This window comes from Phascolarctos cinereus, unplaced genomic scaffold, assembly GCF_003287225.1.
Source record: "Phascolarctos cinereus isolate Bilbo 61053 unplaced genomic scaffold, phaCin_HiC Scaffold_726;HRSCAF=1367, whole genome shotgun sequence".
Taxonomy (NCBI): domain Eukaryota; kingdom Metazoa; phylum Chordata; class Mammalia; order Diprotodontia; family Phascolarctidae; genus Phascolarctos; species Phascolarctos cinereus.
The window spans coordinates 173,456,660-173,476,050 of NW_027556098.1; the positions used below are offsets into that span (position 1 = coordinate 173,456,660).

The 19,391-nt window shown below is 39.5% G+C and overlaps 1 long non-coding RNA gene across 1 annotated transcript; it reads right to left on the reverse strand.

Moving 5' to 3' along the window:
- Positions 1-1,063: 1,063 nt before the first annotated feature.
- LOC110207185 (uncharacterized) lies at positions 1,064-9,219 on the reverse strand. The gene is made up of 2 exons (XR_002324078.2): positions 3,634-9,219; positions 1,064-1,160 (listed from the first exon to the last, which is right to left on the reverse strand). It is a non-coding gene; the product is annotated as an uncharacterized LOC110207185 (long non-coding RNA).
- Positions 9,220-19,391: the final 10,172 nt, after the last annotated feature.

A 19,391-nucleotide genomic window follows, 5' to 3' on the forward strand; every position in this document is an offset into this window, starting at 1 on the left:
TCCTCCCAAGATGCATTATTTGATGCAATCTCTTGGAAAAACAGCTTTCTTTTGAGAAGTGCCACCCCCTTTATTTTGGCCTTTTAAAGTGGTCCAGTAGCTCCTTTTTTTTTTCTTTTAACCTTTTTCTCTTTTTATCTTCCTTCCAGAAAAATATGTACCAAAATATTTATAGCATGTGTGGTAGCAAAATGCCGCATATCTTCAGGCTTTCCTCCTCCCTCTCCCACCAGAACTTGGACTTTGCTCCTGGGGCTCTGAGTTCTCTGTTAAAGGAGCTTTCCTTTTAACTTATCTGGAACTGTCCTTTCCAAAGCCTGCTGCCTGCATTGTAGCCATTCTACTGATCCCCATCACTGGTATTTGGACTCTGCCCCTGCGGTTTAGGGCTCTGAGAGGCTAACTCTTGTCTCATCTTGCCTGGAAACAGGTTGCCATTTTCCAGCCATTTCCAAACCCCTATCACTTACTTGCCACTCACCAGCCTCCCTTTCTGTGCTTTCTTCCCCCATTAGAATGTTAACACCTTGATGATAGGGACTGACTTTCATGTATTCGTATCCACAGCACTTTGCACAATGCCTTTCACATGGGGAGTGTGTAATAAATGCTTTTTCATTCATTCATTCAAGAATGTAATGGGATATAGTGCCATAAGAAAGGATGATAAAGGGAAGCAAAGTGATGTAATAATAATAACAAGCATTTATACAGATAGCACTTTAAGGTTTGCAAAGCACTTCAAATATGTTATATCATTTGATCCTCAGAACCACACTATGATGTAGGTGTCAATATTATATGTTTTACAATTGAGTAAACTGAGGTGGAAAGAAGTTATATACCTTGCCCAGGGTCCTACTGAGTTAAAAAAGGAAAGAAAAAAAGTAAATTTCTTTTAACAAATGTGCAGTCAGAATTTGAACTGAGGTTTTTAGCTGTTTCTTATATTGGCAGAGGGTTGCGCTTGAAGTCAGGAAGACCCAGGTTCAATTCCTGTCTCTGACACATACTAGGTGTGGAACCATGGGCAAATCACTAAACCTCCAAGTACCCAGACAGCTTTCTAAAACTTCAATTTATTAAAAAGTACACAAAGTGCATTGTGGGGGTGGGGCATTTTCCTCATTGGCTTCCTCCACAGCAATAAAATCACAAATCTGGAACAAAAAAAAAAAGAAATAAAAGATGTAAGGATTTCTGAGTAACAGATAAGATTCCCACGAACCAATACAGAACCATAAACATGACATACACAATGATTACAATAACGTAAATGAGTGGCAACCAAAAAGCATCTGAAGTCAGATTAAATCCAGAAATCAATTTTCATTCCAGTGGAATAACGAAACACTTTTCTCCTCTCAGAGATGGGGAAACTACCAGTGTGAAATATGGCATAGGATACCAAACATAATTACTCTTTTGGCTGGTTCTTTGCAGCTTTCTCTTTGTTACAAAGGCGGATTCTATAGGGAGGTCCATTTAGTAGGAAATGATTCATAGGAAAGCTCCAATAAAACAAAAAGAAATAAGACAAATGATCAAATTGAGTAATAACATTTAGTCAAAAAAGCAAGCAAAAACAAGCTGCCCCTAAAAGCAGTAAAGCTCTGAAGAAAGAATTGCGAAACCGCTTTTGCTGTCAGCAGTGTTAAACTAACTGTATGCATGAAGACGAGTGAGGGAGCAACACTCATATGCAGAATTTCCGATGTTTTTAAAAGCCCTGCTCCCGTGCTTCATTCTTGTCCACGCAGGCCTGAGTTCTCAAAGACTTTGCCAACACAGTCCAAGCTCTGGCAAGCTCTAACAGTCTAGAAAAGCTTCAAATACAGCTGCGGTTTACAGACCTTATGTAGCCACTCCTTTCCTTTTTTACCAAAAAAAAAAAAAACAATGCCCCTACACAAGTAATTTTATTACCTCGTATCTTATTCAAATAAAATTAAGAATTTTATTGCCATTTGTATAACAAATAATGTACAATAAAAACATTAAAAATCATTGCACTGACTCATCATAAGATCATAGACTTAGAGATGGCAGATCACCCAGGTTAACTTTAAAGGTTTTTAAAGGTTATCTAGGTTAACACTTTCATTTTATAGTTGAGGGAACTGAGGTCTAAAGATAGTAAGGTCATATGGTTAGGAAATGGCAGAATTGGAATTTGAACCCCTGGCCCTTGTTTCCAATTTCTACATCACTTTTCATGTCACTAAGCTATTTCCTAGAGTCATGGAATACTCTAAGGATCAAAAGGTTATATAGGTAAGTATCAGAGGCAGGATTTGAAAGCACATCCTTCTGACCAGCTCTACCACATCTTTCCTAAAAATCTCTGACTCTCCAATACCTGAGACAAGGGGTCCAGTAAATACGTGAGGTTGTGGCCCCACTAACACAAGCAATGACCTCTTTGGGGCCTCAGTCTTGCCCAACCCAGTCCCCAGCCTGCCTTAAGAACCTCCTTCACCAAGATGGTTGAGGGGGGGTGTGGAGAATGAACATTAGATAGAAAGACCCAGAGGAAAACACACAACAGGAGGCACCTAATACCTGACTGTCAACAAGCATCTGTAGGCCCCCTGTCACAAGGCATACAAATGGGTTCTGGCCCCACTCCCTGAAGGGCAAGGTTAGTGGAGGGTATCAGAGAAGGTATGTTAGTAAATGTTTAACAAGTAGTTCTCTGAAAATGCATGACATACTTTTCAATTTAATCTGCATTATTTGTGTTTTTTTCTTTACTTTCTTAAGTCTAAATAATCAACAGAATGATAAACCAAGCCCTGATTTGTGGCATTTGACAATTCCCAAGGTGTAAATGCTTGCACTGAAAATTTAACAATTTGCTCTCATGAGTCAGTAGGAGAGTACTCTAGCATACTCCTGTATTGTATGAGACTAGGGGTGCCCTGTCACCCTAAGTACTGGCTTCCATCCTCCATTGAAAGTTTCCACCCCTTTCTCCCTCCCTCTCTGAAGTGAGAGAAGTGGGATTCCCAATACATCATATGGGGCCATGGTGCTACAGGGGGAGCAGAGGGAAGGTAGTCAACCCTATGCCTGGGCCATGGGATGCTGTAGGGACTGGCAAGGGCTTGCTCACCTCCCTCCACCAGTTGGAGAAAATGACTGAATTAACTCTGTTGGTCTAGCTTTTGTTTGTTGGTTCAAGCTTTTGCTTTCACATTAAAAACTGGATGAATTTATACAGGAGAACTCCTAGAAATCTCCACAATTTTGCCCATAATTTCACACACATTCTCACATATGGAAAATTCTAAAGTAAAAAAGTATCAGACGGTTTGTCTGAAAGCATATTTAATTTAGAGAGGGTTATCACCAGAAGACTATTTGTTTACCAGCTAATGAATTTTATTCTTAATTTTTGGGACCTGAATCTCCCAAAGGCTGTGTTAATAAGGCATTGAAACTGTGCACTGTATCAACAGGACAACCTATACTCACGGACCCTTGAAGTAGAGTGCTGGACCTGGAGTGAGAAACACCTGAGGTCAAATTCAGCCTCAGACACTTATTAGCTATATGACCCTGGGAACATCACTTCACTTTTGTCTGCCTCAGTTTCCTCAACTATAAAATTGAGATAATAATAGCACTTACCTCCCAGGGTTGTTGTGAGAATCAAATGAGATAATGTTTGTAAAGCACTTAGTACAGTGACTGGAATATAGTAAGTGCTTGATAAATGTGTTTCCATCCTTCCTTCCTCCTTCCTATCGCAGTATGTTGGTTAAAAACATCTTCGCTGCTTTAAAGTCGTATCTCCTCAAAGCCATGCAGAGCTCCCTCTGGTGGAACTCAAAAATATCAAGAGAAATACTTTATCTTACCCAAAAACATGTATCATTTTTGAGCTCCACAATTCCAATGAAAACACTGTTTTTAATCCTCTTTTGTGTGCCTGTTTAAATGTATACTATCCAATTGTTTTATCTAAAAGTAGACAGTCCATACTGACACAGGCTTCCTCCTTCAGAATCCCAGAATCTGAAAGTTGGAAGAGACTTCAGGGATCACTTAGTCTAACCTACACCCTATAGAGAATCCCCTCTACACAGCTGACAAGTGATCATTTAGATCGCCTTGAAGATCTCCAATGAAAGTAGCCCTCTGTGTTTCAATGAAACTCCTTTCACCTTTAGGAAGCTCTGATCGTTAGGAAGCTTTCCCTTCTGCCCTGCCTGAATCTGGCTTTGTCCTTCCCACCCATTGCGTCCAGCTCTGCCCTCTGAGGCCAAGAATAACAAATCTAATCCCTCTCCCAAGTGAGAGCCCTCCAACCTACCCGAATTCCTGTTATAATACAGACATGGTCTTGATATTTTAACAAGGAAGAGTCAAAAAGAGAGAAATAAAACAACAGACTAATACTCCTAAGGAAACTTGATGCCCAAATTTTAAATAAAACATTAGCAATGAGGCTACAGCAATATATCACAAAGATTATACACTATGACGAGGTTGAATTTATACCAGGAATGTTGGGGTGATTCAACAGTAATAAAACTATAAACATAATTGACCATATTAATAATAGTTATAAAAACCATGTAATTATGTCAGTAGCTGCAGAAAAAGCTTTTGACCAAAATGATAACCCTTTATATACCTGAAGACAGCTATCATGTACTCCCTCAATCTTCTTTTGTCTAAGCTAAACACAAATATCCCCAATTTATTCAAAAATCTTCACATGGCATAGTTTTCAGTTCCTTCATCATCATTCTGATCAACCCTCTCTGAACATGTCCTCTTAAAATGAGGCATCCAGGACCGCCAATAGCACTATGTAGGTAGTCTGACCAGTACAGTGTACACTGGGCTATCTCCCTCCTTCTGGACTCTATACCTCTCTTAATGCAGCTTTTTGTGGGGTTCACATTGTTGACTTGCTTTAAACTTACAATATAGTACAAACATCCAGATTGTTTTTATGTGATTTGTTACATAGTCTCCTTTATTCTGTGCAAAGGAACATAGTATCATATTACCATAGATTTATAGCCGACAGACACCCAATCTAGTCCAACTCTGTCATTTTCTAGATGAAGAAGCAGCTGAGGCTCAGAAGAGTTGACTAATTTTCTAAAAATCACACAAATAGTAAGTGGCTTTTGCACTGCACCATATTGTTTGTGCGGTTTATTTTTTAACGTACTTTATATTTATTCTTACTAAATTTCATTTTATTAAATTCAGACTTTAATAGTTTCAGACGTTTTGAGATCTCTTTGGATCTTGCCTGTGTTATGCAATGTGCAAGCTATCCCTCTCAGGGTTTTTCCAGATGCAAAGTTGATAAGCTTGATGCTTATGCCTCCAACTAAAGCACTGTTAAAAATATTGAAGAGTATAAGGTAAAGCACATAGTCCACAAAGGACCTCCATCCAGATTTATATTGATCTATTAATCTCCACTCTTTGGGTCCAATCATTCAACCAGTTCTGAATCCACCTAACTGTATTATCCTTGAAACCACATTTCTCCATCTCGTTCCTATGGGTATCATGAGAGACTTTGCACAGTAGTGCTGAAATCCAGTGTGCCTTATCTACAGTATTCCCTAACTTAATATCCTATCAATGCTGTCAAAAAAGGAAATTTTAAAAATTATTTTTATATCACTTTTTTCTTTAAAAAAATACGTTATATTTATGCCTTTTGTTTTTACGAGAGTTTTTTTCCCCCCAGATATACTTTATTATCATGTTTATCAATGAGCTCCTCTATTGCAACAAAGAAAAACCATTAAGCTAATATTGAAGCCAGGAGTTGCACTGAGAATGTATAACTTTCCTATCTGCTTCCAGTCAACCACATGTTGATTCAACACTTCAGTACTTTGGGTATGATGAAGTAATCACCTCATTGGCTAGTTATCAAAAAGAGATGATGACTCAGTGGACCTTTAAAAAGAGAGTGGTTCACACATAACACTCAATAGCTGTGTGACTCTGGGCAAGTCACTTAACCCCAATTGCCTCACATAAAAAAAAACCATAAAAAAGTTGGGGGCATCTAGGTGGCACAGTGGATAAAGCACTGGCCCTGAAGTGAGAAGGACGTGAGTTCAAATCCATCCTCAGACCAAACACTTGGACACTTGACACTTACTAGCTGTGTGATCCTGGGCAAGTCACTTAACCCCAATTGCCTAAAAAAAAAAGAGAGAGAGTGGTTCCAAAGTGTTGCTCTCTTATTTCAACCCTCTAGGTGGTATCATATAATTCCTGGATTTTCCCTATGGGAAGGGGGAATGATAGTTCACCTATTTCACTATTTTGGCTACCCACACAGCTATAGCCACATGGCAACTAACACACATGCCCTGCTTCGGTGAGTCTAAGGCTGGGTATGCGAGTACTAGCTTCATCCTTTGTTTTACATCTCTTTCCTGATAAATAAACCAAACATCAACCTCAAGGTGGACGTATCTAGACTTGGTGGCAACTTTGCAGGAGGTCCAAAGAACCCAGGGTCTCTTGATAAGAGCTGACTAGTGGTAAGGGGAGTTTCTGCACCAGAGAAGATAACTATCAATAAAAGAAAGAGCCCAAGTCCTGGCCTTGCTGCCTAGGAAACACAGACTTGGAGGAACACCCAGATTTGAGTTGAAATTAACAATGCCTATTCATGACACTTACTAGCTGTGTGACCCTGGGCGAGTCACTTAACTCCAACTGCCTCACCAAGAAATAAATGAATAAAAACAATGCCTATTCAGAAGTCTTGAAAATCGATTTATATTCTAGTGAAATTTAAGTCTCACCCTTCTAGTAGCTATAAGTGTAACAGGACTTTGCAGTTCCCAGGTCAGCAAACATGGTGGTCCCCATGCAAGAAACAGAAAGGATCTACTTGTAGAAGCCAGCCTGAGTAGTCCTCCCAGCTGTGGAGCAGCCTCTCTCCACTGCTGCTGAGCCAGAACAGGAGCAGTTTGTGTCTTTAAAACTACTAGTCTGGAAAACAAACAAACAAACCCTACTAGTCTGTTGTAAGCTTCTCAAGGGTAGAGAGAGTATTTTAATAAATTAAAAAAAGAAAGTACTGTGTGGGGGCCATGAGGACAAAGGTGAATCCACTTCTAATGAGGATGAAGTAGAGGATAGAGCAATGAGGAAGTCTAAGTGATCTCTAAAGTGAATACTAGGATGCTTTGACAAAATGTTTATTAGGCCAGAAGATTGAGGGCTGAGATTCTTAACCTGGGGGCCCATGAATTTGTATTTGTTTTCAGTTTGTATTTTGAGGTGTATACTTCAATATAATTGATTTCCTTGGTTAAAAAAAAAAACCTACTAGTATGGGATAGCCTCATGCTCTTTCCAGAAGCATTCATCACTTGAAGTCTAGGAAATATGCATGAGCTGCTTGTGTGTCATTGTCCCTTCCTCTTTGTCCTGCTGTCACTCTCTCTTTTAGGCTCTGTGGCCCCAAGAATCGAGCTTAGAGTTTGGGGTATCTGTTTCATTTGTTCTTTTCAGGTGTAGAAACAAGCAGTGGAGTCTGTGGACCTGGAAGTTCAAGCCATGGCTACGTTGGAGCCTGGATTTCAAGGCAGATATTGCCTATCCAGCAAGAAAGCCCTGAGAAGCCAGGGTGCCAGGAATGAAGCTTGGAACTTAGATCTTGGTAAGGCTGTGCTATATAGGGGTCCTGAATTAAGCTGTGAACCTAAACCTTCCTTCCCTTCCCAGAGACTGAAGTGGTTTAAGGAAAAATTATACCCACAACATGTTGGGGAGAGGGGGAAACGTTTGTATATTTGTTCTTGCTTGTTTTTGAGGTAAATATTCCTTTGTAAAAGCTAATCTGACTGTTAAGAGGTTAAGAACTGGGGTGCAAGGGACTCCTCTAAAACTGGGAGAACACAATCAATAGGGACTTGAGCCAATGGCAGACACTAGACATTCCCAAACCCCCTTAAGGGTACCAGTGAACCCTCCCTGGGGGACAGGTGAATGTGACATACCTGGACATCTGAAAGCAGAGGCCAGGAAAGTGACTATTAGATAAGTTAAATTACTGATTGTTATGTCTTTTTGTCAGTATACACTTGTGTTTTATTTTTAACATTCCATTTGGCTGTAGGAAATAACATCCCGTCTCATACCTAATTCATATGGTATATATCTTTCTACTCCTCCAGTTTAAGTAGGTCCCTACACCTAAGCCTAAGCAGTTTTCCCGCTATGGTGCCAGTGTAGGAGTTTAATTAGCTAAAAATTATGAAAATGAAACTAACTCTCTCATTAGAAGCTAGGCTCCCCTGGACTGAACCTAATCAGCCATGTATGTCTGATTACAGAGCTAAGGGACCCCTTAGTTAAGGAGACAACACACCTTAGCCCCTCTAGGCCTAGTAGCAACAGGAGCTTAGAACTGTCAGATTTTCTTTTAGCTTCTTGTAGTCATTCGGTATATTGTTCTCCTAGCTCTACTCACTTCAGATTGCATCAGTTCATAAAATTTCTATGAATTTCTATGAATTTGTCATATTCGTATCTTCTTAGGGTAAAACAATATTTTATTATACCGTAATTTGTTAAGACAGACCCAACTGATGTAAACCTCCTTTGTTTCCAGGTTTTGCTACTAGAAAAAGTGATTACTGATATTTTGGTAATATTTTAGACCAATTCATAATTCCACCCATAGCGTATGAGTGTATCTGTCTTCTTGTAGCTTTCTATAGGAGAGTTAAGGCAGAACCTTCCATCTGACCACCTACATTCTCAATCTTGCTGTTCATCTCCTGCAAGAAGAGAAAGTACAGCTTTCATTTGGGTCGCAGCCTTCCATCTGGTGCTGCACCTGTCTTCTGCCTTATCTCCAGCCCCAGAAGAAAGAGGAGAGGTGTCTTCCATCTGATACTGTATGTGTCTTCTGTGGGAAGAGGAAAAGTAGTTTTCCATCTTCTGTTGTGATCCCCTGACTGATCTCCAGCCTGCTCCATAGGCAACAAACTTGCTTTCATCTTAAATCTTGTGATTTTGTCAATAAGAGATCACCAGTAACTATGGAGAGAGAGGTTTTGGTTGAAGGATAAACCTGGAAGCCAGACTGTATAGAGTCAAGAGGAGAATGAGAGGAGAGGAAGGGGAGGCACCTATAGGAGACAGCCTTTTCCTACTCCTTGAGTCTTCTGGCTCTGACTGAGACCCAGCTCTCCCCTGTTGACACAGCTGCCCTGGCCACCCTTTTCAGCACTGGCTACACTTTCATTTATTATCTTTGACTTACTGATCAAGATGAGGGAGTTGAAATACCCCTTGCCGCTCACTGCCTTTTCCAGTTTCTCCCCCTACCACAGTAACCTAACTTCAAAGAAGTCCATATGATTTGCATATTCCGTCCAATTAAAATCTTGGTAACTATTATCTACAGGCCTCCAGGACCCTCATCTTCCTTCCTCAATGAGTTCAGTATCTGGTTTACAATCCTTCTCTCCTCCCCAACTCTTACCTTTATACTGCATGTATGATGAAGGGGACTTCAACATACATATTGATATTCCCTCAAAGTTAGTCAATAAAAAGTAAAGACCCTAACCTCCCAATTCTTTAACCTACTCATTTCCTATACACATGCTACTGAATGAAGATGGAGAAAATCACTCAATCATTCTGACTAGGTCCACTACAAATTTATGTTACAGAACCTCAACTGGGCCCTCACTGCTCATTCATCTGTACCTCTCTTGTCAACTCACGATGGTACTCTCCACTTTGGTTCTCCCAAACCTTTTCCTTCCTCCTCAAACTTCCCATGACTCCCCCTCCCCCACCTCAGCCATTTGTCGTGAGCTCCCTCTTCTCCCTTCCTCCTCATCTCCTATCACTCAGATGCCTTCTGTCACTATTTCCTCCTTCACCCCTGCATGTATATCCCTGAAGAGATAGCTGTATTACCCTTTGCAAGGCTAACTCTCTCTTTAATCACAAGTGATTTCCTTTTCATCCCTTCTCCTCCAGTAGATTGCCCTTCCTCTATCATCCCCACTCTCTCACTTATCTTCTCTTATCTTTTCTCTTATCTCCCAGCTGACTGACTGCTTCCCTACTTGCTACAAATTTTCTTATGTCTCCCCATCCTCAAAAACCCCTCACTTCATACTTCATCACCACTAAAAATCATCCCATGTCTCTTTTGGCCTTTGTGACTAAACTCCTGGAAAAGGCTGTCTCCTTCCTCCCCTTCCTCTCCTCTCATTCTCTTCTTGACTCTATACAGTCCGGTTTCCAGGCTCATCCTTCAACTAAAATCTCTCTCCATAGTTACTAGTGATTTCTGATTGACAAAATCAATAACCTTTTCTCAACTTACATCTTTGTTGACTTCTCTGTAGCCTTTGCCATTGTCAATAACCCTCTTTTCCTTTATATTCTCTTCTCTCTAGGGTTTCGGGACACTACTCTCTTCTGGTTCTCTCATCTATCTGACCACTTCACAGTTTCCTTTGCTAGATCTTTATTCAGGTCATACCCACTAACTTTGGGTGTCCCACAGGGCTCTGTCCTGGGCTCTCTTCTTCTTCTATACTACTTCATTTGGTGATCTCATCAACTACAATGGATTTAGTTATTGTCTATATGTTGATGATTCCTAAATCTACTTATCCAGCCCTACCTCTCTGCTGATTGACAGACTCACATCTCCAACTACCTTGCTGACATCTCAAACTGGATTTCTGGTAGACATCTTAAACTCAACATGTCCAAAACTGAACTTATTACTTTTCCCTCTAAACCTTCCCCCTTCCATACTTCCCTATTACCCTCAAGAGCACCACCATCCTCCTAGGTGTCATCTTTAATCCCTAATTCTCTCTTACCACCCATGTCCAATCTGTCGCCAAGGCCTGTTGATTTTACTTTTGCAACATCTCTGTAATGTATTCCCTTCTCTCCTCTGATACTACCACCACCTTGATGTAGACCCTCATCTTCTCACAAGTGGACTATTTTGATAGCCTGACCCAAGTCTCTCTCTATTTCAGTCCATCCTCCATTCAGCTGCCAAAGTGATTTTCCTAAAGCACAGGTCTGACCATGTCACCTTTTTACTCAATAAACTCCAGTGGCTTCCTATTACCTTCAAGATCAAAAAATCTTCTGGTTGGCATTCGAAGCCCTTCATAACCTAGCTTTCTCTTACCTTTTTCAGTCTTTTTACACCTTATATACCACCCCTACCATCACCCTCACATACTCTTCAATCCAGTGACACTGGCCTCCTTGCTGTTCCTCAAATAAGACACTTCATCTCTCCACTCTCAGTATTTTCTCTAGCTATCACTTATGGCTAGAATGTGTGCCCTCCTCATCCTCATACCTACTAACTTCCCTGGCTTCCTTCAAGTCCCAGTTAAAAGTCTAGTTCTACAGGAAATCTTTGCTAATATCCCTCTTAATTCTAGTACCCTCCCTCTGTTGATTACTCCCTATTTATCATGTACATATATATAATATATATAATATATGTGTATATACAAACATGTATGTATATGTATGTATATATGTATATGTATACGTGTGTATATATGTATGTATGTGTGTGTGTGTGTATATATATATATATACATATATCTTACATATCTGTTTGTATATATATATATATATATATATACATATATCTTACATATCTGTTTGTATACTATTTCCTCATTAGACTTTAAGTACCTTGAGGTCAGGGACTATCTTGTGACTTTCTTTGTATCCCAGCACTTAGCACAGTGCCTGGCACATTGTAAGTGCTTGATAAATGATTATTGACTGATTTCAGCTCCTCCAATATTAACTATTTCTGTCTTTTGTCATCTTTGTCAGTTTTCTGGGTGTGAGGTGAAACTTCTGAGTTGTCAATTTACATTCTTTTATTATTAGTCATTTGTAACAGACTTTCATATGATTAATAGTTTGCAATTAAACAAACTTTATATGCTCAGCTCACATCTATTAGGAAACAACTCTTGGTCTTACATATTTGTGTCAATTCCTAACATATCTTGATTATCAGACTTCTTAGAAATATTTAATGCAAAGATTTTTTTCTTCACCATTTGTCTTCTTAGTCCTGCCGTATTGACTGTGTATGTATAAAAACTTTTAAAATTTTTTGTATTTGAAATTGTATATTCTCTCTTTTATGATCATCTCTTAATTACAAATTTTCCCCCAGTCAGAGTTATGGAAGGACTTCCTTCCATTCTTCTTTAATGTTTTTGTAATGTTACATTTTATATTTATGTAACCACCAGGTGGCATTGCTAGCCATTAACCTAATCTTAGTCATCAAAAGAAGCAGGTACTAAGAAGTCACAGACAACCTGGCAGTCCTACATTTTCACATAGTACCAATGGAAGCTCTGGGGAAGTTCAGAGCTCTTCACGGTTCTCAGAGACAGGGGAGCTTTCCTGTTGTTAGTCTAACACGTATGGTTAGAGTAGATTTACCCAATCAAAATTTCCTCAATGGGAAACCACATCCTGTATGCCTGCTCTATGTCACCAAGCCCTCATGACCTGACCATGCTAAAATGGCATCCCCCCCACAAGCAAATTGACACACGTTTTACTGTATATAGTATTTGTTTAGGCTTTTAAGTATCAAATCAACCAAAGGAACAAAATGAAAAGTACATTTAAATAACTGTGCTGTGACCTTTGTGCCCACAGTTTTTCACAGACTTGGGAAATTATTAACCAGTCTCCAGCAATCTGTTGACAGACTTTGAACACAGGGGTGTGTTAGGAAAGATTCAGTTCAGTTGTTTAAATCTTCCACTTCTATCCCAGGAGAAGGCAAAGGAGGTTAATGCAATAAAACAAAGTTTCCAATTGCTGATCGTTTCGTAGCCTCAAGAAAAGTCAGAAGAGGTTGGTTGAAGGAAGACAGTCCCTAGCACCTAATGTCACTTCTGGTTTGCTGGGACTGCTTCCTGGCATAACTGTCTGCTGAGGCACATAGAACCATGACACTCTTTGCTTATTCTTTGAGAGCAGAATGGTGAATTGTATTCAGGCACAAGCCAGACACAGACTAGCACTGGTTCTGCATCTCTACGTCTTCTCCACCCTCCAAGACTCCGAAGCACAAATAACTAGGGAAATGTGACTCGCACCCCAACATCAGCAGATTTGGCATAGAGCCTGCTGTCACTTGTGTTAGTGTTGTATTCTTGTACTAAAAACACCAAGGTATGATCTCAAAATCCATCCCAGCCACCTTCTTACCGTCCACCTTGCCACCATACAGCTATGCCCCTCCCTCTACCTCTTGCTCTGATAACTGTAATCAAATCAATATTACCTTTGCTACAAGAAAGGAGTATATCAACTGATTCCCCTATGCATTCCTGTGACTTCCAAGACCAAAACTCTCTTCCCTGACCACCAATTCCCTACATTTGTTATCTCCTCCATTCGGAATGTAAGTTGCTACAAACTATTAACAGCCAGTCAGTCAGTCAACAAACATTTATTAAGCACTTTCTGTGTGCCAGGCACTATGCTGATAATACAAACACAAGTAGAAAAACAGTCCCTGCCAGGGTTGTGCTATAGCCAGTGTAAACATTTATAACTCAGAAATGGGCAAATACTGTAAACCAGGGCCTGACTTGTTGTTTTGTTGATTGTCTAGATTTAAGAAAATGATAGAGAAAATTTTAATAATGCAAATTAAACTTAAAAAAAAACTTTACCTATGTCAGATTGTGTGCCGTCTTGGGGAGGGTGGGGGGGGGAGAAAAAGGGGGAAAAAATTTCAACTCAAAAGCATATGGGGAAAAAAAATTAAAATAAAATAAAATAAAATAAAAACTTTAAAACTTAAAAAAAAACTTAAAAGAGAGTCGTTTATTAAACATTTTCCAACAGATCCCTGGTACCTGCTCTTAAAGAGTCTATGTTTTATGGAGGGAGCTGAAAATCTTGGGGGAAGGGAAGGAGAGGAACATGACAATACTGGGAAGGGGACATGGTAGAGAAAGTCCTGAGGACAGGCTGGAGACGAATGAGACATGGCTGGCCTGGGCACCCTCCTTGAATGGAGGTTTGGGGAGAAGCCATCCTATCAGAGGGAGAGGCTATAAGGGGTGGGGGGGCCTTCACTTCCAATGTGTGAATTGCAGGGCTGGAGTGAGCTTCCAAGATGAAGAGGTTTTGAAAAGGCTTGCATGGCCTGATGCTAAGTGAAGTGAACAGAACCAGGAGAATGTTGTGTGATGACTAATGTTGATGGACTTAGCCATTCTCAGCAATGCAAGGATATAAGACATCTCCAAAGGTCTCATGATGGAAAATGCTATCCACATCCAGAGAAAGAACTATGGAGTTTGAATGCAAATCGAAGCATACTACTTGCTCTTTTATTTTTCTTCTGTCGTGTTTTGTTTCCTCTTTCTGGTGATTCCTCTTATTGGTTCAAATTCTTACAACCTCACTAATGTGAATATGTTTAATAGGAATGTATATGTGTAGCCTTTATCAGATTGTGTACTGTCTTGCGGAGGGAAGTGGGAAGGGAGAGGGAGAAAAATTTAAAACTCGAAAGCTTATGGAAGTGATTATTGATAAATCAAAATAAATTAATAAAATAACAACAACAACAAAAAAACAAGATGAAGAGGTTTCTGGGGCACAGCGGAGAAAGGTTGGAGTGCAGCCTGTACAGGAATGAATTTAAATAACTTCAGTGTCATCTTTGGGCCCACAGTGTTTCACAGACTTGGGAAATTTTTAACCAGTCTATTCCAGATCACTAATATTAAGAGAAATGCAAACCAAAACGAGCTGAAGTTTCACTTCATACACAGTAAATTGGCAAAGATGACATACAATGGGAATGGTAGAAGTCAGAAGGATTATGGAAAGTCAAGCCATTAATGCATTGTTTCTGGAATTGTCAATTGATAAAAAAAAAAAACCATTGGAATTATGCAAATAAAGTGACAAACACCTGTAGTCTTTGGCTGAAAGATTCAACTGCTAGGTATTATGCTCCAAGGAAGTCAATGATGCAATAACCCCAGTCCAAAGCCCATTGGTGTGGGACTGTTCTCTAGTTCTCACCAACTCCACCCTTCCTTTCCCATAGGGCAGGGCATCATCTCCACCTGTCCAGGACAACTGGAGATAGTCCCAGGCCTACCAATTAGGGAATAACTAAATAAATAACTAAATAAATTGTGGTATATGAATGTAATAGAATATTACTTTTATTATTGCTGTAGGAAGTGATGAGATTATGAATGCAGATGTAATGTATGTTCCACTATGGGTCGTATAAATATATAGAAATGGTTCACAGATGCTATGGATAGATATGATCTGAGGTCTGATATACTTCCGTGGTGAGTAAAGCCAAAGGCTATGCAGGCACCACCAGCCTACTATCTGGGGGGAAGGGGCAAGCAAGCCCCAGGAGTGTTGCTGGGGCTGGGTGCTCTTTTCTTCCAGTGTCCCAGAGGGGCAGTGGCTTGGATTATATTTATCTTTCCTCTCTCAAATATTGATAATTTAGGGGATGACAGGTTTAGAACAAAAGTCACTTTCCTGATCCTCTTGAGGGGAAGGTAGCCCTTAGTTTACTGTTCCCACCAAAGGCTGGTTACCCAAAAAACCATCACAAATAGCAAATAAAAGTTATAGAGATTAGACTATTCAAAAGAATTCCCAAAGTAAATGAGCTTTTTAGGTGGGAGTGAGATAAGATCTCAGCTCAAACCAGAAGAAAACAGTCTTACAAAGGAGATCCATTTTCAGCAGTCTCTAGAATTTTGAGTGAGTCCAAGGACATAATAAGACCAGTTTCTGATAAATGCTAGGCATTCCAGAGTTTGTCTCTTCCTCCATCACCTCCCTGGAAAGGCTTCTGTCCACCCATCTCCCAAAGAGTGTGTGCAATTAACTCATTAAGTTCTTTACACAGTGTCCCACTCAGCATTCTCCCCACCTCTCAGAAGCTGTGTCTCCCTCTGCGTACATAGGAGTATGTAAAATCAGTCTAGATATGAGTAGAATCTGGGTTATGCGGAGAAACATGGAAGCACATATTAACTGAGACAAATGGAAATAAGCAAGTCCAGGAAAACAATACATACAGCAATTATAAGAACATAAATGCAAAGAACAACCATAAAATATTAGAAACTGTATGTTTCATCCCTTCTCAAACCTCCCACAGTCCCCCTTCCCTCCAATGAGAAACTTGTTTTCATATTTCACTGAAAAATACTTGCCAGATACAACTGTATGGGATCTGTTATAGTGTTGTACAACGGTGGTGACAAAATCAAATAGAAATGGATTCTCCTTGGGCCAAATATTCACATAGAAAACCACAAATTAACATTATCTACATTGCACTAGATTTTTATTTATTTTGTCAAACATTTCCCGATTACATTTTGATCTGGTTTAGACTGAGGTGTGAAACACATGGGCCGTGAGCTCAACACCTCTATTGTACATCATAACAACTCCTGCCATTGCCTCAGCAGTAAAAGGCACTCTAGGGCAATCTAATACCCTTTACTTAGGTCCATGAGGATCCTCACCTTGATTCTTGGATTGTATCACTTTCACTTGTGCCTTTCCTCACACAGTTCTCCCCTCACTACCTAGCTATCTAAGGACACCTGAGACAGAGAGGACTAGCTCAGCATGACAGTACCCAAATGCTGCTGCTGATGGACTTATGACTTTCTAAAAGGGGTGTGTGTGTGTGTGTGTGTGTGTGTGTGTGTGTGTGTGAGAGAGAGAGAGAGACAGAGAGAGAGACAGAGAGAGAGACAGAGACAGAGACAGAGACAGAGAGAGAGACAGAGACAGAGACAGAGACAGAGAGAGAGAGAGAGAGAGAGAGGGAGAGAGAGAGAGAGAGAGAGAGAGAGAGAGAGAGAGAGAGAGAGAGAGAGAGAGAGAGAGAGACTGGGGGATGTAAGTGAGAATGTTGTAGGCCCCAGTTCCTGATGATTCCATTTTACTTCTCATATTTCCAGTCCTCTCTCTTATTGCTTCTTGGTATCTTGTTCATCAACTGACCTGTACAGGACTCTAACCACTCCTTGCTTGTTTATCACTACTAGAGCCTGGCCAAGAATTATGTCACTTCCTTCTGTTTCCTCATGCTGGGACCTCCCTGAGGCATCAGATGGGGGTATAGATATTTAACCCTGTATTACATTTAGGTCCCTTTGAAATTTATACTGGCATGTGGCATAATATGCTATTCTAAACCTATTTTTCTACCAAATTGCTTTCCGGTTTTTCTAATAGTTCTTGGGCATGTTTTTTTCTAAATGAATCCCTATCAACTCCTTGTGATTACCACTTCCCTTTCTAAGTCCTTACAAAGCATCCCTTTCAAAATGCAGTCTAGAATTTTGTCAAGAATCCACGTCAAGTTGACCAGTCCATAGTCCAAAGGCTGTACTTTTTCTTTCTTTCTTTGTTTTTGAAAAAGAGAGTTACCTGTGTTCAAACTTATGGTACTACTTCTGTTCTTTTTTATTTTTAAATAAGTTTTTTTATTGAATTATTTTGGTTTTTTACATCATCATTGTCTCCTCCAGTATCTCCCTCCCCCTTCCAGAGAACCATCCCATTTAACAAATAGAATTTTGTGAGAGAGAGAGAGAGAGAGAGAGAGAGAGAGAGAGAGAGAGAGAGAGAGGAAGAAATCATCACAACTGATCAATACACTGAAAAAATCTGAAAATATATGCAATGTGCAACACCTGTGGACCTTCCTCCTCCACAAAGGAGTAGGTTGGGGGATTCTTATCATGTCTCTTCTTTTGAGTCATGTTTTTTCTTCATAATTTTGGGTTTGTAGGTGTGTAGTTGTTCTTTCCACTCACATTGTCGTAGTCGTTGTGTGTATAGTTTCTTGACTCTGCTTACTTCACTCTATATCATTTCATATAGATATTTCAGTGCTTTTCTCTGTATTCATCACATTCATCAGAGTCATATTTCATTAGATTCATGTACCATAATTTGTTTAGTCATTTCTCAATCTACTTTGTTTCCAATTCTTTGCTATCACAAAAAAATTCTGCTATAAATATCTTGGTTTAAACAGGGACTTTCTTCTTATCAAATGGCCTCCTTGGAGTATAAGCCCTCTAAGAAATCTCTAGGTCAAAGCGTATGGACATCTTAGTCACTTTATTTGCATATGTCCAAATTGCTTTCCAAAATGGTTGCGCCATTTCATAATTCCACCAACAATGTACCAGTGTGCCTATCTTCCCATTACCCCTCCAATGTTTACTATTGCCTTCTTTTGTCATCTTTGCCGATTTTAAAAATGTGAGGTGAAACCTCAGAGTTGTCTTGGGTTGAATTTTTTTTCTCATTAGTGATTTGGAGCATTTTTTCATGTGGTTGTGAATACTTTGCAATTCTCTTGAGAATTATTTTTTCATACTCTTTAATCACTTATCTATTTGGGAATGGCTACTGATTTTATATATAGCTCCTATTCTTTTTTCAAAGTATTGATTTTTCAAATCAATCACCAATATTAACACAATAACATCTTCCAGTTCTTTTTGTACACTGGAATGTAGCTCCCCAAAATTTGGTGATTCATTTAAGGCAACTGTATTCTTTCCGTGATCTCTTCACATCTCTTGATTTCAGTTTCCTATTAATCATTTTCATCTTATCCATCCCCTTCCAAAAATCATTCTCTTTAATAGAGAAAACAGAAGCAAAGTAAAAGTTATTAAGATCTGTGTTCTCTCTATTATCTATTATGATTGATACACCCAGGCCAAACAGCAGCCCTGTGCCTTCTTTGATCTTCTTGCTCCCAACATAAATCAGTCTATTTTACCAACTTAGCATTCATCATCAGCCTTAGTTTATTTGAAGATCCAACGCTCATGACACTATTCCTCCACAAGTATAACATTCTTTTGTATTCATCATCAGTTATCTTCCCTTGTTTCTATCTTTCCTACCAGTCCTTTTCTAATTGGCAAGTTGTTTTTGACAAAACAGATACTTCTTGACAAATTCCTAAACAGGCTCATCTCCAACAAAAGTTATCTCTTCCCACAGTTATAAGCAAAAATGTCTAATAACATAGAGTTTGGTAATTCTGACTGATTACACCTATCACTTTCCACCTTTTTGTAGTTTACCTACATCTCTAAGTTGGTCAATAAGTACTCTGTTCTTCTATATTTTTTTAGAAACTTAATATTTTTGCTCCTGATGAGAATTAATTGTGGCATCCAAATTTAAATGAAATCACAGGTCCCAATATCTATCCCAGTGGGGCAAAAATGGTTTTACTAAATATTTTCCTCCATATACCCTGAAAGTGAGTACTAACCATC